The sequence below is a fragment of the Scyliorhinus canicula genome, chromosome 6, assembly GCF_902713615.1.
Source record: "Scyliorhinus canicula chromosome 6, sScyCan1.1, whole genome shotgun sequence".
NCBI lineage: Eukaryota > Metazoa > Chordata > Chondrichthyes > Carcharhiniformes > Scyliorhinidae > Scyliorhinus > Scyliorhinus canicula.
Genome location: NC_052151.1, coordinates 153,108,210 through 153,130,884, shown reverse-complemented (window position 1 = coordinate 153,130,884; position 22,675 = coordinate 153,108,210).

Genomic DNA, 22,675 nt, shown 5'->3' with positions numbered 1-22,675 from the left:
AACATGCCATCACCAATGTACCCCAACACCATCATGCCCTTCACCAGCCCTATCACCAGCATGCTCATCACCACCACTCCCATTACCACCACTCCTATCATCACCACCGCAACACCACCATCCCCGTCACCACCCCATCACTAACATGCCCATCACCAGCTCCATCACCACTTTGCCCATACCCACCAACCCATCACCAAAATGCCCATACCCACCAACCCATCACCGCCATGCCCATCACCACCTTACCTTACAACACTGCGCATCCCATGTGCTTTATACTGAGCATAATCCACTAGCATTTTTATACAGTTTGAAGCATAAGAATCAGAGATTAATGTGTTGGACTTTATTCCTTCAAGAGTCAATGGGCGTGATCTAACCAAAAACAAACCAAATCCGTTCTGAGCGGAGTTAGTCGGGACATTCCTGGCGCTTTTTAGCTCTTTATGGGCGGGATCCAGATTGCGACGCCTCGCGAGATCTCATTAGATCTCACAAGGCGTAACAACCATCGGGAATCCCGGAAGAGACCTCTCGCGGTATCTACCAGCTGCGTCCCATCCCGATTCCGGCATGACACGGCAGGTAAATCGTACCCAATATTAAAGCAGATGCGTGTCAAGAAGTTAGGAGCGGAGAGATGGAAGGTTACCAATAAATAAGTTTGTGTTTCCCTTTATTTATTGTCTAAAGGAGGGTGGTGTGTGATGTATCGGTGTTTTTTGCTTTTAAATTGCTCATCAATTTAGTGAGTCTTGTGGTAAACATGTGAGCAGAAGAGCTGTCACTGTAAAGCTGCCGAGAGAGTTGGCTGAAAGAAAGGAGGGAGGAGTGTGGACACTGCCGTGACACCACCAGCCCCATCACCACCCCATCACCAACATGCCCATCACCAGTGTGCTGGTGCCATTGTTGCTTGTTTTACTGGAGTGTGATTAACACACCTCCGTTTAAAGGCCGTGTGCTTAACACTACTACGGCTCTGTATGTGTAATTATGCTCGGAGTCGCCAGGTGCCGTATTGAGACACCGTCACAAGTATATCAAGGTCAGGTTCAAAGTAATAAATCCGTACACCGATTAGTAAGTCCAAACGATTGGTGTTTATTATAACAAATATAATAAATACACATGCATACACTAAAGAGACTAACTTACTTCTAATACTAAACAACTAAATACTTATCTAGACAGGAACAGGCAAGGTCAGGGAACAAGGCCTTCGTCCCGTTCTTGGTCTGTAACTTTCCGATTCGTAAAGTTGTCAAGATCTAGCAAGGTCTGGATCACGTAGTGATCGTTGTTTTGGCACTTACAGTTTGATGGCCGAGGCTCAACGGCCGGTGATGAAACTGGAGTCAGGATGCGATGTAACAGGTCTGGGCCGGAGCAAAACAACAGACCGAACCATGTGTGGGACCTACTCTTATAGGTCCTAGAAGTCCGTGCCCCCTTGGGGCGGTTCTTTCACTTGCCAGGTATCGATTGGGTCTCTCCCAATCGATATCTTCCAAACTCCCCAATCTGAGGGTCGTTCCTCGATGGGTGGGGCGGTCCCTAAGGTTCTTTGTGTTGGTTGCTGTGGCGCCATTCTGTCTGGGCGTCTACGGAAAAGTATCCATTGATACTTAAATGTTTCTATTGTGCGGGGTCTGGATCTGGATCACCTCATTACTATGCAGATCTGTTTCCATTTGCACCTTTGGCTGAAACTCTGCACCTGGCCAGAAACTGGTTTCTGTACGTGCAGAATGCAAAACAGTTTTCTGCAAGCTGCTTGTCCTCACTAAGACTGTTTTTCCCTGCAGCCCTAGCAGTTCTCCATTTTGTAGCCCAGTGTCCATCTTAGATGGCTACACCGTGAGCTTCTTCCACTGACTATTATTAGGTGTCAATCCTCTCGACCTGTGTGTTGCATCCACTCATTTATGGCCCTGTTGTTGGTAACCTTGTAATTGTGGAGGCAGAGCTGCATCCAGCCTCCCCGAACAGGCCCCGGAATGTGGCGACTAGGGGCTTTTCACAGTAACTTCATTGAAGCCTACTCGTGACAATAAGCGATTTTCATTTTTTCATTTCATATGTTTTCGGGATTCAGTTTTGTTGCTGATCTGTCAGGTGTATTTGAATCCAATGGCCTAATAACACACCTGAGTTTTTGTTTATTTATTTACACCCTGCCTCTGTTTTGTCTGTTTAATCTCCGCAACTTTCTTGATGGAAAAAACTGTGACGGACTTTCTTCAAAAGCTCTCTTCTGTTATGGCCACAGGGGTTAAAAACTTCAGAATTGCCTGTGGGCTGGTTTAGCTCAGTGGGCTGGACGGCTGTTTTGTGATGCAGAAGCAAGGCCAGCAGTGTGGGTTCAATTCCTGTACCAGCTTACCCGAACAGGTGCTGGAATGTGGCGACTAGGGGCTTTTCACCGTAACTTCATAGTTGTGACAATAAAAGATTATTATTATAGTGGGCTGGTTTAGCTCAGGGGGCTAGACAGCAGGTTTGTGATGCAGAACAAGGCCAGCAGCGCGGGTTCACTTCCTGTATCGGCTTACCCAAACAGGCGCCAGAATGTGGTGACTCGGGGCTTTTAACATTAACTTCATACTTGTGACAATAAAAGGTTATTGTATTATTATATTGAACCTTCTGAAAATTTTGGGTCATGTCATCACCACACACATGGTGATCTGGCTGCTTTTTCTATATTTCCCGTTGAATTTTTAAAAAAATGTTGGTGAGAAGGTACTTGCGTGTTAAAGCACACACCTCCTGTTACATACCCTTTACTCCAGCCAGCTGATCCTCTGGAGATGGAAGACTCTTGAATTTCACGTAATCTTCACCCCTACACCCCCTGGTGCATTTCGGTTTCAGGATCTGAAAACAATGGCCCCTCCTGTTTTCTGTGCTCCTCCAAAGCAAAAATCCAGCCCTGTGTGTGCAGCTAAGGGTTGAAGCACATTTCCAGTGAGGTAATACTGGTGGAGCAGGAGCAGCTCCAGAGAACGTTGGAGCCTAACCTCGATCCTCTTACCACTGGAGAGTATAGGTGACAGGACTCTGTGGATTGCACGGCAATTGCTTTGGCAATTCAACGTGCCTTCTGGGAAATGAAGGAGGAAGAGAAGTCTTGTGACTTGTAACAGAGGCACCGGCGTGCCTTTCTTCAGAGTGACCCATGGAGTGGACCTCCACTCTGTGCGGAGTGGAACTTACAGGCTGTCATGAGAGTCCAAGCCTCTCCATTGGGCCAATGGTTCCTTCAAAACTGTCTGGAGCGAGAATAGAGCACGCAGGACCAGTGGTGTTTTAATTCTCCTCCTTGGAAAAACTTTCTACGATGTGAAAAGGTGCATGAATATTTGTTGTCTCAGCTCTCTGTAGAGGGCCGGGATTTAACCTGGAAGCAGTGCTCGCCCACCAGCCTGAAGGATTTGGGAAGACATAGGAGGCCATGACTGTATTTCATGTGGGCCTGGCACATGCTCGCTTCCAAATTTCTAAGGCAGGATACTCTTCCCCTAAAAGCTGCCCATCAATCAGACAACCGGCAGCTTCTCAGTCCCAGAAATGCCCCGGTAGTGGTGGCCATTACTAGTACTGCAACGGGACCCACACCAGGACCAGCGCTAGATGTTCGAGTTCAGGTGAGTGGGTCAGACTTGCTGAGGCTAGCCAGGTAAGCCCTTGCAGGGGAACACAGATTGTGAGGGCAGGGTGGCATTTTCCAATGAGCATAGGGGGTCCTTGCCACTGGGGTCTCTCCAGAGGCACAGAGTTGCCCATCAGAAGGACCCCATCCAGAATCCACAGGGAGGCCACCAAAATGTGGCGGATAGTTTCACCACGAAGCGGGGGCACCCATAAAATACCAGAGATGGCTGGAAATGGGTCACGTAAGAGCTTAATTTGGTCTAAGGGAGTCTGGACCACCTCCCATCTCCCCCTCTAATGTAAATTCCCTATGGAGGTGGGAGGCAATGAACACAGTGCCTCTCTAACCCATCCTCCTTCTTGCCTCCCAGCTCTGCGTAAATTTTCAGCTAAAGAGAGTAACAGTGTCATAAAGACAAGAAATTAAGCAGTTAATTCTGGATCTTTTTTATGATCTTTATTCTCACAAGTAGGCTTACATTAACACTGCAATGAAGTTACTGCGAAAATCCCCTTGCCGCTACACTCCGGCGCCTGTTCGGGTGCACAGAGGGAGAATTCAGAATTTTCAATTCACCCAACAGCACGTCTTTCGGGACTTGTGGGAGGAAACCGGAGCACCCGGAGGAAACCCACAACAGACACAGTGTGAACGAGCAGACTCCGCACAGCCAGTGACCCAAGCCAGGAATTGAACCTGGGACACTGGTGCTGGTGCTGCTACCGTGCCGCCCACTTGTGTTTGGGGCCAGCTTCTCAGTGCCCGTATTCCCGGCGGCACCTGGACCCAGCCAGGTGAAGAGTTCCTGAAGTGGCTCTGGCATAGGATCACCAATTTGGAATGCTTTGCGCTTAGAAAAACAGAAGGGGAACAACTGTCATGTTCAAGGCCTTTGGATTACTATCCAAAATCAGGAGTCAGGAAAATCCACAAGAGTAACTTTCAAAAAAGGATCTTGATCTTTTCAGGTCATCCTTCCTTTCCACCTGTTCCCAACTCTCTCCTTAGATCTTCTGATGCAAGGGGAACCTGGCACAATACCAGCCATTGACTTCTTCTGATGTCCTGCAAAACAGACACCCGGTCAGCAACCCTGGCAAACATTTATAGCAAAGAACCCAGAGAATGACTTTGTGCCTCATTTTCATAGCTGCCCTTTACCCATTCCTGTTGTAGATGAAAACATTCTGCTCTTCCTAGTCATTCCAGGGCATCATCAAGGAAAGTAGTGATAATGTCATAACAACTTTTCATCTTCTTTACCCCTGTGATCAGTGGAAATGATGTGTGTGCGTGCACACACGCATGTTATTGGCTGGAATTTCCCGGCCGTTCAAGCTGGCAGGAACTTCCAATCCCACAGATGGTGCTTTCCCAGTTTTTGGGAGGTGCATTCAATGGGAAACCCTGCTGACTCCAACGGCACCAGAAGATCCAGCTGCTGGACAACGGCGGGCCACCTTCGCTGTCGCAATACGTGGCGGAGTGTGTGGAAAATCCAGCCCAGTGTGTGTATATCTGTATCCATGTGTATCTATTGTGTGTCTGTGTATATCTATTACCAAGCATGTCTGTGTCTATATGCACATCTGTATCCTTGTGTATCTGTGTTTATGTGCATGTATTTGTCTATGTCTCTGTGGCAAGTGTATGTTTGTGTCTGTGTGTATATGTGTGTCTGAGTATGACTTTGTATCCATGAACAGGTTTTCTTTACTTGACCTTGAGATGTGGGCATCACTAACACAGCCAGTAGTTAGTGTCCATCCCTAACTGCCATTGAGAAGGTGATGGTCAGCTGCCTTCTTGAACCGCTGCAGACCATGTGGTGTAGGAACTGTGGAGATATGCATCACTGTAGATACTCAAGGGGTTAATGTAAGTAGACGTAGACTAGCTAGACACTGGAGGGAGCACCAGAGAAATGACACACATACACTCAACCAATAGGTCAGTAAGATAGACACGACCAATGGGCATTCACAATACACACAGAGGTGACACTACCACAGGGGGGCATTACACCATCCCATATATAAAGGACACAGCGCACATGATCCTCCTCTTTCCAGTGGAGACAGTCAGTGAGTACAGACACAGGGTTGATTCAACATCACACCCACCACATGGATTGTAGCAGAGTGGTTCGTCAGTCTGAGTAGCTACAGAAGGATTAACACTAGAGGCAAATCCGAGTAGAATTGTAAATAGTTTAATAAACGTGTTGAAGTTATCTCCACGACTGAACCTTCCTTTGTCAGAGTGAACATCAAGGAAGCAGCTTATGCTACGCCAAGAGCATAACAAGACAGGAACATCTACTGATTGGGAGGGAATTGCAGCATTTTGACCAAGTGATTGTGACAGAACAGTAGTTTAGTTCCAAGTCAGAGTGGTGGGTGAATTGGAGGGGAACTTGTAGGTGGTGTTGTTCCCATGCATCTGCTCTATTGTCCTTCCTGATGGTAATGGTCGTGGGTTTGAAAGGTGCTGTCGAAGGAGCCTTGATGAGATGCTGCTATGCATCTTGGAGATGGTACACACTGCTACTACTGTGCATTGGAGGTGGAGGGAGTGAATGTTTAAAGTGGTGAATAGGGTGCCAATCAAGCGGGCTGCTTTATCCTGGCTGCACCCATCCAGGTAAGTGGAAAGTATTCCATCACACTCCTGACTTGTGCTTGTAGATCATGGACAGGCTACGGGGAGCCAGCAGAATCTATTATAAAGGATGCCATAACTTAGAAAAGAATGGTGAAATTGGGCATAGTCAACACGGATTTATGAAAGGGAAATCATATTTGCCAAACTTGTTGGAGTTTGTTGAGGATGATACTTGCAGCATTGATAAAGGAGAATCAGAAGATGTGGTATACTTGGATTTCCAGAAGACTTTTGATTCACTTGGTAAATTAGAGTACATGGGATTGGGGAAAGTATTGTAGAGTGGATTGAGAATTGGTTATCAGGCAGAAATGAGGAATAAAGCGATCATTCTCAGGATGGAAGAGTGTTACTAGTGAGGTGTCCCAAGGATCAGTGCTCAGTCCAAAGCTGTTCACAATTTATATCAATGATTTGGATGTGGGGAACAATTGCAATATTTCTAAATTTGCTGATGACACCAAGCTGGGTGGGAATATAAATGTGAATATAATTGTGAGGAGGATGCAAGAGAACTTGGACAGGCTACGTGAATGGAAGATGGAATATAATGTGAATAAGTGTAAAGTTATTTACTTTAGTAGAAAAAACAGAAAAGCTTAATATTTGTAAATGGTGAGAGGTTGGGAAGTGAAGGTGCCCAAAGTGTCCTATGCGTCCTTGCTCATGAGCCATAAAAGCTAGCATGCAAGGTGCAGCAATGGTGCTGAACATTGTGCAATCAGCATCGAACATCCCCACGTCTGACCTTATGAAGGAAGGAGTGTCATTGATGAAGCAGGAGAGGATGGTTGGGCTTATGACACTACCCTGAGAAATGCTTCTCCCGAACCCTCTCCGCTTCGGAACTTCGACACTCCTCGGTAGAAAAGGAAGCACAAGCCTTCGTGGAAGCTATACGACACTGGAGGCAGTACGGCGCAGGTAGGAGGTTCACCCTCATCACCGACCAAAGATCGGTTACCTTCATGTTTGACAACTCACAAAGGGGCAAAATTTTAAATGATAAAATCCTGTGGTGGAGGATCAAACTCTCCACCTACAAGTACGATATTATGTATCGACCGGGGAAGCTCAACGAGCCCCCAGATGCCCTGTCCCGCGGCACGTGCGCGGACGGCCGTCAGGACACTGTTTCCCTCTGGGACCTGGCGCCTGCAGGATCCAACTCCACCACCACTACCACCGAGATACCCCTCACACTACGCCCCACAAATTCCTCCGTGCCCTGCGCCCCCGCACCTACAGTTTAACTGCCCGTGCTCCGCGCCCCCACACCTATGGGTTTCCAGCGCTCCCCGTTGCCAGTCGAACCAGTCGGGTACGAAGCTCGGACCAAATCACCCCCAGAGTCCACCATTGTACCCTCACCGACCGCCACCACCCAGCCACCAGAAGAGGCTGCAACCCCGGTGCTTCGCCAATCCCAAAGGACGACTCGGCCGCTGGACCGACTCAATTTGTAGACCCATCACCCCCGGCGGTCTTGATTTTTTTTACAGGGGGTAAATGTGGTCAATTATAAACCTAGTAATTCACACTGTATTGTATCATATGTATTGTGTCCTTTTGGGCTCTGTATATGAGCCGTTGCGCGGCTCTGCCCATAGGGGGAGATGAGGAGTTTGTACTGGGCTCCACCCTTGGCTCCGCCCATGGCTCTTCCCATGGCTCCTCCCACTAACCAGAAGTATAAAGATCTGCGGTCGTGAGCCTGCTGCCAGTTCATCTCGTCGCAGGCAGGCTCAGTTGTAAGACTATTAAAACCACTGTTCACTTCCAATCACGTGTCTTGTGAATTGATGGTCTCATCACTTACAGGTCCTGGCTGTTCACTCTGCTGACTGCTCGCCGTGTCCTGTAAATGTTACGAGAGCTTGTGGTCCTTTGGGAGCCACCCAGACTCTAGAAACCCTCAGACTCCAGCTGGCCCATCAGTGGGATGGGCGTGGCCAACTCAATCAGTGGCCCACCAGGTGCTGCCACTCCTCAGTGCGCTCATCAGAAGCACAGCCCCACTGCAGGGTAAGCAGGGCTCACCGTGACCTTTAGTACCTTACCTGGCACAGTGCCACACTCAGGGCAGAGGCCTCACCAGTGACACCATCAGCTAGCCCACCCCTCAGGACTACCCTGCCTGTCGGCTCCTACCGTACTCCTACTCCCCTCCATCCTGCCCCTGGTCAGGTTGTCACAACTTGTGTGTCACACAACACGACAGCTAAGCTCCTAGCAGACACACACTTCCATCACTCACCCCATCTGTGGGAGCTGCCCATATACAAGACTCAACATGAAGGTGATTGGTAGCACACGATCACCTTCTCAACTGCACAGCCAGGTGCCTCCCTCCTAGAGGGTAACACACGGCCCACCTAGTGAGGAAACCCCACTGGGGAGACAGGACAGGAGCCACAAAACCTATCGCTGCCACACGTTGTAGCAGCCACCTACCTCCTGTTGACATGGATGCGTAGTAGGGATAGAGGATTCCCATAATCATAGGCCCGGTGCCACTCACTGATGGGGACAGGTGCAATGGGGGGCCAACATATCAGGGGAAGCGGCTGGGGGGTGGAGGTGGGGTTAGGTGGACATGTGGAGGGTGGAGCTAAAGTGCAACTTGGTCACCATGTGGCATGTTGGATTTGGATTGGCAAGGGAATCATCATAGATTTAACAGTGCAGAAGGAGGCCATTCGGCCCATCGAGTCTGCACCGGCTCATGGAAAGAGCACCCTACCCAAGGTCAACACCTCCACCCTATCCCCATAACCCAGTAACCCCACCCAACACTAAGGGTAATTTTGGACACTAAGGGCAATTTAGCATGGCCAATCCACCTAACTTCAATGTCTTTGGACTGTAGGAGGAAATCAGAGCACCTGGAGGAAACCCACGCACACACGGGGAGGATGTGCAGGCTCCACACAGACAGTGACCCAAGCCGGAATCGAACCTGGAACCCTGGAGCTGTGAAGCATTTGTGCTATCCACAATGCTACCGTGCTGCCCTAATCCTTATAATGTCTTCTCTTTTCTCACCCTGTGGAGGATGAATTTTGATGAACAGACAACAATGCTTGCTATCCATCTGCCTGCAGCTGCCATTGCGGATGCACGGAGGCTGGAGGCATAGGGCCTGCTCTGGGAGGACCCTGCACAAGAGGAGCCTACTCCAGAAGAGCAGGAGCCAGGCGGTGAGGCTAGAGAGCCAGCCATTCAATAGGCCGAGGAGGAGGTGTGAAGGAGTCGACGCATAAGGGAATGTGTACAGTCAGTGTCTGTCCTTCGAGGAGCTGCTGGGCCGTGTGTGCTACCAAACACTTCACCAGGGAGATCATGTCCCAGCAGTTATGGACCGTCTTGTCCTGGGGGACAGATAAAGGACATAATTTTTCGTTGGAAAGACGGAGGTTGAGGGGGGACCTGATTGAGGTCTACAAAATTATGCGAGGTATGGACAGGGTGGATAGCAACAAGCTTTTCCCAAGAGTGGGGGTGTCAGTTACAAGGGGTCACGATTTCAAAGTGAGAGGGGGAAAGTTTAAGGGAGATGTGTGTGGAAAGTTTTTTACGCAGAGGGTGGTGGGTGCCTGGAATGCTTTACCAGCGGAGGTGGTAGCGGCGGGCATGATAGCATCATTTAAGAAGCATCTAGACAGGTATATGAACGGGCGGGAACAGAGGGAAGTAGACCTTGGAAAATAGGAGACAGGTTTAGATAAAGGATCTGGATCGGCGCAGGCTGGGAGGGCCGAAGGGCCTGTTCCTGTGCTGTATTTTTCTTTGTTCTTTGTTCTTTGTATAATGAGATGCACGGAGGGGTTTGTAGCTGGTGGCATGTGTGCATGTGATGTAAGGGACAGGAGTCATGCCAGGGCACAGAGATGGTGACTCACTCAAGCTGCCCTAAGGAGGTCATTCATCTCCTTCCTGCACTGGGACCCAGTCCTACTGGCGAGGCTGACAGCACTCACCGCCTCTGCCACCTCCTCCCGGCCCTGTTTACGAAGGTGGGCTTTAGTCTCCTGCCCACTCTGGTGAAGAGTGTGTTCCTCCTCTCCTCCACTGCGTCCAGCATGCTGTCCAGCTCACTCTGCAGGAACCTCGGGGCAGGTCTACTTGGAGCCATCTTGTTAGCTGGAATGAAGGGCGGCACGGTGGTACAGTGGTTAGCACTGCTGCCTACGGCGCCGAGGCCCGGGTTCGATCCCGGCCTCGGGTCACTGTCCGTGTGGAATTTGCACATTCTCCCCGTGTCTGTGCAGGTCTCACCCCCACAACCCAAAGATGTGCATGTTCAGTGGATTAGCTAGATTGCCCCTTAATTGGAAAATATAATTGGGTACTCTAAATTTACCAACACCCTCCACCATCCCAGAGACACTCACCTCGGTTGGCCACTTTAGTGAAGAGGCTCCTGGGACACTCTCTGGTGCGCACCACACAGCTGTTCCAGTACATCAGGTGGAGGGTGGAACCTCAAGGAGTCCTAGAGCAGCCTGACCCCAGGGACTAGCTGCCATCCAGATGGGTCTCGGGTGTCTGGAAATGGCAGTCCTATCAATGTTTGATAGGCAGGCGCAGAGCCAGGGACTACAGGAAGGGTTGGCAGCAGCCATCCAGCGTCTACAGGTGGAGTTGGAGGTGTCCAACCGCCTGCAGGGGTAGTGCCGACAATGTGTGCCACCCAGGCCAACATCCAACCGATGACGTCCGCGATGGAAGCATTGGGTGCGAAGGTCACGGCCGTGGGTCAGGATGTCCAAGGTCTGGGGCACATTGCATGGGCAGTGGATGAGGCACAGGACAGGAAGCCATGGCACAGGCAGCCATATACCAGGGCCACATGGGCATTGCTGCAGCACTCTAGAGCGTGGCACAGTCACAACATGCCATAGCTGTGGGCATCAAGAGCATCGGTCTGGCACTGATGGACATGGCACAGTCCCAGAATGAAGTAAGACAGCCCCTTGGCGCCATGGCCGTGAGCATGAAGACCCTGGTTGAGACGCGAACAGGACTCCAGGACTGGCAGTGCCAGGTGACAGTGGAGCCCCTGGAGCTCCCTTCGGCCATGCCCCTGTCCCAGATAGTAGCCCGGGGGCAAACGGGCATCCCGAGGGAGGAGGAGGTGATGGGGCCCGTGCCTCTCCCACTGGGGAGGTGCTGGAACAACGCAGTGCACCTGAATTTCCCCCACCCCCCCAACCTGTACCTGGCGCATCGACGGGCAGCGGGCAGTATACGGTGGCACCCCTCCACCGGTGATACACGGAAGACCGGTGGGCCCATCCAGAGGACGGCCGCCAGTGGGGACCCAGGTCACAGGGTGGGATAGGCAGTAGGGCAACTCCACGTCTGAGACAGAACATGAGGACATGTTACAACGGTAGACATCAGTTAATTGGCATGGCTTCAGCACATAAGATTGTGTTCGAGTCTAGGGCACATTTATTGTACATAGCACTGTCACAAATAAACATCTGTTCACCCACATTCCAAACAGCCTCAGTCGTCTATCTGAAGGATGTGAGGGATGGACTGGGCTAGGTGCAGAGGGTGTGCCAGTGGGGTGAGGGCATGTGGGAGACGAATGATGTTGGGTGTGGGTGTGGGAGGACAGCATAGGCCAAGGCCCCCAGGACAGTCCAGGAGACACTCGCAGCGTCCCCCTCAGAGGCAGCAGGGGACTGGGCCAGAGATGAAAAAAAAATGAAGAATGAAAATCGCTTATTGTCACAAGTAGGCTTCAAATGAAGTTACTGTGAAAAGCCCCTAGTCGCCATATTCCAGCACCTGTGGGGGCACCACGTGGAATGGCCTCCCCAGTGGTGACCCATCACTGCTCACAACCCCCAGGCCAATCCCCACACCGGGCCCCCATCCCCACAGCTACCTCTCCTGAAGGTCTGTGGGCTGTGTGATGGACTGGCCAGCACGTATGCAGAGAGCACCCGGCCGGATAGTTCAACATGACATTGGGACAGGAGTCTGACTCTGTCGAAAGATATGGAGCACCAGACCTCATCGCACTGTGGGCCATCTTTATCCACCATACCATGGACCAGACTCGCAGATGTTGTCAACCCAGGGCCAACACTCTCTGGAGAAGCTAGCGGGAGGTTCGGAGGGGGCAGAGGTGCTGGGGTGGGAGCGATAGAGCGCAGGTAGGGGGTACATGGGAGGAGGTGGGTGGCCCTGGTTGGGGGGGGTGATCAGGTTAGGGGGTAGGACTAGTTAGGGCATGGGTCCCGGACAGGCACAAGAGGCTGTCGACTAGGCGGTGGCTAGACCCCCTCGTTGGCAAATCTGGAGGCAATTGGGTTGTCTCCTGTGCAGCAGTCCAGGTGCACACACCTTGCGGCCTCCTGTGCCTGCCCGGGCCCCGTGCCCTGTCCATCCTGGTGCTCCTCCGCATCCTCCTTGTTGGATGAGGCCTGGCGTTCATCCTTCTCCAATATGTTGCCCCTCTGCTGCGCGATGTCGTGGAGGGCGCAGCAGGCCACCACAATATGGGTGACCCTCCTAGGGCTATACTGAGGGCCCCACCAGAGCCGTCCACATGGGCGACATTATAGCAGTTCTCTGCATAGGTCTGGGGCCTTCAGACAGGCATCATTAGCCATGCCCACAGTGGATAACCCCTGTTGCCCAGGAGCCAACCCCTTTCACCAGGGAGCGCCTCAAAGGTGTCGGACACTGACGCGTGTGCCAGGACGAAAGCATCGTGCATGCTGCCTGGATACCGGCTGCAGCCGTGACGATGTGCAGCCAATGGTCACACACCAACTGCACGTTCATTGAATGGAAGCCCAAAGGGGTTGATGAATGACACACACTCATGCTTGGAGGGACATGTGTCCCATCGATCACCCCCTGGACCTGGGGCATGCCTGCGATGGCCTCATTCCACATTGAAGTTGATATATTGTGCTGCACTGGCAGACAGGGCATCTGAGATGGAGCAGATGCACATGTGGATAGACATCTATGAAATCCCAGAGAGGTCCCCAATCGGCAGCTGGAAGGACCCCGAAGCGTAAAGGTTCAGGGATTAAATACTGCAAATGAACCACACTGGCGTACTCCCACCTGGCAGAGGGGGAGCATTGTGAGAGGCTGGAGACTACAAGGTCAGACCTGTTAATGATATGTTTTTTTTTTAATAAATGTTTTTTATTCAGTTTTCATGTTTTACATTGAACAAATTACAAATTGTTAGAGAGAGAGAAAAAAAAAAGAACACGCAAAATTTAACATATATATTTACAGGTAAGCATCTTCGTAATAATAACTGTGGCCGCCCCCCTTTAGCCGGCATACATATTTTACATTCCCCAATATGGCCGAGCGAGGCACATGTTTATAGTTAACGTGTGCTACTGAATGGTTTGCATGCCAACCTGGGCCCCTCGGTGTGGTGGGACTGCCTATAGTTCCAATAGTCAGCACCACTCTCAGCTGGGACTTCCTGTCGTCCAATTTCCCAGCACTTCTCTCGGGGGGGGGGAGGGGGGAAGTCTCACCTTCAAGCAATTAACGCGACTCTGAACATTAATTTGCTGTCGAGACTGTGGGCAGGTTCTCCACACCCCCATCAGGTGTTATAATCGGAGGGTGTGGGGCAGGGAATGCAGCGCTTCGTAAAATCCAGCCCAAAGGGTCACTTTGTTTCTGTTCAACTTTTTATAGTAACCTAGGTTGTCACATAGGATTGAGCAGGACATTGGCTCACCCATCGGATCCCAGTGGCACTTAAAGAGAGGACAGGAGAAACAATCTCATTTATAAACAATGGGAATCTTTGCTCCGTATCCCAATCTGTGGTGACTTGACCCTGAAAGGTAGTGGAAACACATTATAAACATGCAATCTCCTTTACTTATAAAAATGTCGAGGTAACTATCCAGCTTAGGTTCAGAAAGAAGCAGCAGTTACATACAACTATGCACAAGCTCCTCATGGTAATTCTGAACTGATGACTTTATACTCGCACTTGTTCCAGATCTAAATGCATGTAATCAAGTCGGAAAATGCTTACTATAACACTCCAAAACAACTCCCCCCCCCCCCCCCCCCCCCCCCCCCCCAAGTTAAATTTCAATCCCCCGTCAGGAAAGAAACATAATGGGTGGAATTCTCTGATAATGGTGCTATGTCCCCACGCCCGCGAGGAAATGGGCGCAAATCACTCTGGACTTAACTGGAGAAAGTCCAGAGTGATTCTCCGTTTTGCAGGGGGCTTGCAGGACCCCGGAGTGCTCCTCACAGCTCCAGATGGCGATACGGGGCCCTGCACTTGCCTGCGCAGCATGACGGACCCACAGAGCGGGCCAGCCCCGTCAATATAGGCCCCGACCAGATCGCGCGCGCCCACCTATCAGTGGCCCCCGATTGCGAGCCTGGCCGTCCTAGAGGCTCCCCCCACCAGGGCGGCCGTGGACTGAGCCCGCAGCCGCCACTCCGAGCTCCTGCTGGGTGGAACCATGAGTGAATCACGCTGGCGGGAATTCGGCCAGTTGTCGGCGAAGAATCGCTGTGGGGGCTTCTTTCAATGGCCCCCAGCCGGCGCTGCCTCGACCACGCAGGCGCGATTGTCCCCGGAGAATCGCGGGAGCGGCGTCGGACCTGACCACAGGTCTGACGCCCCATTCTCCGCCCCCGCTCCGAGCGCGATTGTGGTGTGGAGGCTCGGAGAAATCCGGCCAATAACACACATGTCTCAATTATACGTAAGTCTTTCAGGAGCTTTGCGACTACCTTGTGAGCTGCATCGAGCCACTGGCAGCTCAGTAGACACTGGTGAGTCTTGGCTCAGTTAAGCTTGATTTGTGAAGTAGATTGGGTGTTCGTGAAAGAATGTACCTCAACCTTCTCCAGAGTAGCGTCCACTGAATATCCCTGAGCAATTCCAAATTCCAACACAGCATTTCCTTCTGTCGTGGATCCAGATAACTAGCTGTTTCAGAGTCGTGGCATAGACTAATATGACCTTGGTGTCTGTGGATGGCCCTGCCATTAATTAGTTTCACCACCAAAGATATTGGAGCACTTTGGTTCAGAATAACTCCAGGTAGCATTGTTGATTAATGCAAAAATTCCTGACATAGAGCCAATCATCCGGATTGAAATACCTTTCCTTCTGCATTTCCTGTCTCCCTCCCACTCTCACTTTAACATCTGGATGTAGCAGATCCAGGTGTGACGTTTGTGGTGGGACACGGGCACTGAAACAAGAACGGTAAGAGCTTATTTCCCAAAGTACCGCCTGCCATTCTCTTCAGTCCTTCTTTCGGTGGCTGAATAGCCCGTCCTGCTAAACTATTTCACACTGGATGAAAAGGAGCAGGTGCACACATGGCATATCCAATTTCTTTGCATAAACGCTTGGAACAAATCACTTGTAAATGTTGTCCTGTTATCAGAAACCAGAGAATCTGGTAAGCCACGAGTTGCAAAAATTGGCATAGTTTCTCTATTGTAATGGAAGCTACAACATTGCTCATGATGCATACCTCCAACCACTTAGAATGTGCATCTATGATGACTAGAAACAAATGACCCATAAAAGCTACTGCAAAATCCACATAACATCGAGACCAGGGATGGTCAGATGGACTGGTGCTGATGCCCTCAGTTTTTGGTTTATCTGACTCGCAGAACAGGATTTCACCTTGTTCTCCAAGTCCTGGTCTGTATTAGGCCACCAAGCAAGTGACCTTACTGAACGTTTTATTCGAGAGGCCCCGGATGAGCCTCGTGACCTTCATCTACGACTTGCAAGCAACCAGGGGATGGAATGACCACTCTAGACCCCCAAAGAATGCAAGCATCCTGCGCACTCAGCTCATCTTTGCGTTTCACATCTGGTCTCAGTTCCTCATCCCCTATAATAAGAGGCCAACCCTGCATAAGGAACCTTCTCTCCCGGAACAAAACGGGACCCCTGTCCGTCCACTGTTTAATCTGTTGCCATTCACAGGAGAATCTGGAAGCCTTTCATAGAACATAGAACAGTACAGCACAGAACAGGCCCTTCGGCCCTCAATGTTGTGCCGAGCCATGATCACCCTACTCAAACCCACATATCCACCCTATACCCGTAACCCAACAACCCCCCCCCCACCTTAACCTTACTTTTTTATTAGGACACTACGGGCAATTTAGCATGGCCAATCCACCTAACCCGCACATCTTTGGACTGTGGGAGGAAACCGGAGCACCCGGAGGAAACCCACGCACACAGGGGGAGGACGTGCAGACTCCACACAGACAGTGACCCAGCTGGGAATCGAACCTGGGACCCTGGAGCTGTGAAGCATTTATGCTAACCACCATGCTACCCTGCTGCCCCTGCAAGGAAATTGTCTCTGGAGGAAATGCTGTCTTGGTTGGCATGTCCAGTAAAGGAAGACGATTCAGTGCATCTGTGTTTGCATTGTCCTTCCCTGCCCTGAACATGATGTTGTACTGTCAGGTTGACAGTGTGAGAGCCCAGCACTGTAATCTCACCAAGGCCATGGGAGGAATGCATCTGCACTCACTAAAAAGGCTCATCAATGACTTGTGGTCTGTAATGAACACCCATAATGGTACTGATGAAACCATTTTATAGTGAAAACGATGGCTAGATCTTCCTTGTCCAGCTGCGAAAGTCCCTTCTCAGCTGTTGTTAGTGTGAGCAATGCAAAACCAATGGTTTTTTCTGACCCACCTCCATCAGATGAGAGAGCACTGCCCCGATGCCATAAGGCAAGGTGTCACATGACATAATTAGCTCTGTGCTGATCAGAGTGAACCAGCAGATTCATTGATTGTAGCAAAGCCTCATATCCTTGAAAGCTTTTGTTTGTGCTGGGCCCCACTTCCATTGAAGCAGCAGATACAGCCAACACCGTTAAAACTGGTGGAAACTGACGGTAGTAGTTCACTGCACCCAGAAATGATCTGAGTTCCGGAACATTCTTGGGAGCTGGAGCTTTCTTGATCGCTTGAACTTTTTCCTCCACAGGGGACAGACCCTGCTCTAAGATTCTGTGACCCAGATATTCTGCATTCTGTGCCTGGAAGATGCATTTGCTATGCTTCAGACGCCGCCCTGCCTCTGAAAATCTCTGAACACTTGATCCAGGAGTGCTCCTCCTCAATTTTCCCAGTGATCAGGACATTGTCCAACTAAATTGTCACATGGGGAATCCCCTGCAACAAATTGTCCATTGTCCACTGAAAAATTGCCAGACTGGAAAACACATCAAAAACCAGATGGGTGTATTTGAACAAACCCTTGTGTGTGTTGATTGGGACATACTGTTTGAGTACTCCACTAACAAGAGCTGCTGGAGGTTTGACTCATGTCCACATCTTGCCTCCCACAAGGGTTGAAAACCGGTCATCTACCCTCAGCAACAGGTAAGCATCCAGCTTGGAAACTTCATTAATGGTAAGTTTGTAATCCCCACATCTGCACACAGTACCATTACTTTTAATAACCGATACAATTGGAGCTGCCGAACATGAAAACTGAATGGGCTCAATGATACCTAGCCTTTCAGCCGCTCCAACTCCTCTCCCAATATTTCCTTCATGGTGTAGAGCACTGTTCTGGGCTTGAAAATTCGAAGAGTAGGCTGAGGATCCACAAACTATTTAACTGTAGTGCCACGTAATGTATGCATTTTGTCTTTGAAAACCTCAGGATATTTGACAATCTCTGTCACTATTGTGTGCTTTATCTCACCCAGTTCAACTGAATTTACCTAAGCCAGTCACGCCCAAGCACATTAGGCCCATGCACTTTTCTACGTGGAGCCATGCTCTTGCATTTTGGCTGTTGCATGCAATGTCCACCTCTAACGTTCCAAGTAATGGTATAGGGCGCGATCCACCGTCCACGTTCCAGCCGAACGGTTTCACAGTGCGGCCAGTAGATGCTGGAAGAGGCCGCTTCCGGGATTTACCTGGGTCGCCAGGCCTTGTGAGGTCTAGCAGGATCTCACAAGACATCGCGATCTGGATCCCGCCCATTGTGGACAGGATCAGTATTTGGCAAATCTGCATATCAGAGTGAATAGCTAATATGCAGCTCGCCTCATCTACCCGATGCATTGGGGTCTAACCCTTCGCCTCGGAGACCTTAGGCGAGCGCCATTCAGTACTAGCGTCCAGAAATGGGGACCAGGCAGAAGGGCACTTGGGGAGGGGGGGGGGTCTTTCAGGAGATCGGTCCCTGAGTGATTGGCCTCCTGACAGGGTGGCACCTTGACACTGCGAGCCTAGCACCCTGGCAATGTCACTTGGCTGCCAGCCTGGCATTCCAAGATGCCCAGCTGACACTGCCAGGGTGCCAGGCTGGCATGGGGGTGCCCTGCGGTGTGGGGGGCGGGGGGGAGAGGGGGGGAGGCTGAGCACCTCCTTATAGGTTAGTTAAGGCTTTGGAAGGTCAAGAGATCGGGGCAGTATTTAAAATGGCATCCTGATCTCCTCCTGCACTAGGGGGTTCTGGTGAGCGGGTCTTAAGTGCGACCTTGGCGGGGCATTCCCCGTTGAGTCCCTCGATTGCAACATCGTCCTGTTCGATAGCGTGGTCTTTCTCCATACTGTAAGCACTGGGAAACACCTGGCTAAGCGTACTTGACACAGGACTCTTGCCTTCGGTTAGATCGCGCCCATAGTCTCGCCAGTGTGCATCCAAATGTTGTTCCCTGTCTGAATAAGCGCTGGCACCTGCTTAGAGCCCCAAATCCTCCTGCAGGTTGTCTAACTGATAGATTCAGAGGTTCCTGTGTCTACCTCCACCTCAAGCTTCTTTCTATCGATCTCCACTGTTACCAGTGCCCCACCAGTGGCCTTTTGAATATCTTTTGCATTGTTGGCAGTTATGTCCTGAGAAACCTCTAGAGCCTTCTTGAAATTCAGTGTGGCTTCTCTCAACAAGCGATGTTGTATGCTGCCTTCATTAATGCCACAGACTAATCCATTCTAGAGCATATCCTCTAAGACTGCTGCAAACTCAATGCTCAGAGAATTGATGTGATTCAGCAACAAAGGTAACTACCAACTGTCTTGCCTTCTGAAAATGACTATGGAATTTAAAATATTGGACAATTGCAGAGGGTGGTGATTTTGGAGGAGTGAAACTAAATGTGCAACTGAAAAATCCCACTGTGTTGTGGAATTGCTGAACTCTTCATTAACTTGTAAGTCTTTGTCCCACACACTCGGAGAACTGAGTGCTGTTTAGCCTTATCTGAAATTCCATTCACCAAGAAAAATGTCCTAACCTGTCCACACATTCAGCCCGGTCCTCGTGCCCCTCCACAAACATACTGATAGTCCCAATGTAGCCATGGTGCCGCCCACTCAATTTTTATTGTCCATCGGTAAACTCACAAAATACCCTGTGGGGTAGAGCCTTTGACCATGTCGCAAACTAGCTACTCACTGTACAAAACTTTGTATCACCATGATGCACCTCACATTTTTCTTCTCCTAATTAATTCCCAACATCTAAAAGAAGTGGGGACGGAGCTTAGGGGCTGGATTCACAAATTTGGAGACTAAGTGCATGGGAACTGTGGCATTTTATGATGCAAAACTCGGTGCTGATCCTTCACCGATCCTGCGACCAGTGAGGGTGAAACTCCCAGTTCCCACAACAAAAACGGCTGGAGAATGCCGGGTTCATGGCCACGCATGCGCACGCTGACGACCTCCAGCGGTCGTGCCGTAACACATGGCTGCCATGTGCAGACCCAACCTGCCAAATACTGCACCCCCCCCCCCCCCCCGGTCCCCCCACCGCCACCCCCCACCAGTCTCCCCCAGCACTCAGGAAAGCCCCCCCCCACCCCCCGGTCCCCCCACCGCCATCCCCCACCAGTCTCCCACAGCACTCAGGAAAGCCCCCCCCCACCCCCCGGTCCCCCCACCGCCACCCCCCACCAGTCTCCCACAGCACTCAGGAAAGCCCCCCCCCCACCCCCCGGTCCCCCCACCGCCACCCCCCACCAGTCTCCCCCAGCCCTCAGGAAAGCCCCCCCTCCTCCCCCCCACCCCCCCCCCCCCCCCCCCCCCGGCCAGCAGCACGGCTCCCGCCCGACTGTGGCGGTGCTCGACAGAGTCTGCAGCCACCATGCCGGGTTCCTGACCATTGAGACCACAAATGAACTGCGCGACGGGAACTCAGCCCATTGGCAGCGGTGAATCGCGGAGGCCCCGGAGAATAGAGGGTCAGGCCCGCAAATGATATGCCAACAGTGCTTAAATGCCGCATGGTGAGGAATGCATTTACGCTATTTTCGGAGTGCCGGAGCATCCTGATTTGGTGTCATACTGGCGTCTACCGCGATTTTGGAGTCGGAGGCTATTTTCCGCCCAATCGCGTTTCGCGATTTCGCCATTGGCCAACGGTGAATCCCACCCTATGTTTTCTCACCGGTGCTGAGTCGTGCTACCTATACCATCCCCTTGTGGTTGTAGAGCGGGATGCAATTCAGTGTTCCATGCCATGCAAATTTATGCATTTACTGGAATATGAGGGATTCCCATGGAATCCCACAATTGGAACACCATCAATGGAAACTTCATGATCTGCACCTTACCCACCAGGCGGAGTGGCAGCTGGAGGGTCACCCAGGACTGTGGAGGCCCCTGGGTAGTCGAGCATTGGTCAGGGTGGCACCCTGGCACTCCCACTGGCACACAGGCACCTTGGTACTGCCAGGGCAGCACTTTGGCACTCTCACCTGGGCTTTCTGGCAGGGTCACTTTGGCATTGCCAGCCTGGCACTCTGTCATTGGGTCCTGTCAGTGCCACCTGAGTGTCCTGGTAGTGTAAAAGTGCCCAGGGCACTCAGGTGGTGCTGGCAGGACCACTGCCAGAGTGCCAGGCTGGCAGTGCCAAGGTGCCCGGCTGCCAGGGGTTGTTTCCGGGGTGCCTTGCCCATCAGAGGTGGGGTGAGGGAAAGCTTGAGGACCCTGGAAGGGTAACTTGCGTGCAGTGGGGGTTCATGAAGGACGTATTGGGGTCGCTGTGGGAGGTATTAAGATCAGGGCTGCCTTTAAAAATGACACCCCGATCTACGAGTCGCCTTCCTGCATTGGTGAGGTGAGCTGAGCTCATCAGTGCTGGAAATTATGTAAGTGTGGCCCCGCCGGAGACTTCTCCACCAAGGCCAAAAAAAACCAGCAAAGTACCGTTGCATAATGGGACTGTAAAAAGTCTTCCAACACCAGGTTAAAGTCCAACAGGTTTGTTTCAAACACGAGCTTTCGGAGCACTGCTCCTTCCTCAGGTGAATGGAGAAGTATGTTCCAGAAACATATACATAGACAAATTCAAAGATGCCAGACAATGGTTGGAATGCGAGCATTTGCGGGTAATCAATTCATTACAGAGCCAGAGGGGTAACCCCAGGGTAAAGAGGTGTGAATTGTCTCAAGCCAGGACAATTGGTAGGATTTTGCAAGTCCAGGCCAGATGGTGGGGGGTGGATGTAATGCGACATGAATCCAAGATCCCGGTTGAGGCCGCACTCATGCGTGCGGAACTTAGCTATAAGTTTTTGCTCGGCAATTCTGCGTTGTCGCTTGTCCTGAAGACCGACTTGGAGAACCGGGATCTTGGATTCTGGCATTTCTGGCTTTGTCTATATAAATGTTTCTGGAACATACCTCTCCATTTACCTGAGGAAGGAGCAGTGCTCTGAAAGCTCGTGTTGGACTTTAACCTGGTGTTGGAAGACTTCTTACTGTGCTCAACCCAGTCCAACGCCGGCATCTCCACATCGTTGCATAACGGGGTCATTCTTGCCCCTGCAGGTGCCAAGAAACACCCTGCTCAATGAGCCCAAAACGGGACTCTGTTTCTGTCCCATTGAATTGCACCCGTCATCTCAAGCCAAAGGAGGATGATACCGTGTTTACACGTTTTAGTTGCTATGCCCCACCCCTAATCTGAATAGGTGGTGGGAAACTCCATAAAATGGCAGCTTCAGGAGTAAGGGACACACTGGGATAAAATTGAACTTCAGCAGATTGGTCATCCATTATACAGCCTTTCCACCTCTCATTAGGAGGAAATAGGGCAGGTTATAGGTCAGTCACTTTGACTGCCAACTTTGCACCATACCACAAGGCCCCATTAGCTTCTTCCCTTTATGACAGCGCAGATCTTAACTCTTGTTCTTCACAGTCTCGTGGAAGAGGGGAACACAATGCAACATTAATTAAAGGAGACAGATTTTTATAGATTTGTTTCTCTCTTGATAGGTAAGTAAAACAAACTCCACAAAGGCTGTTGAGTCAAAGATAAGGAAAACCCTTAGGAACTTCAAACCCATGTTT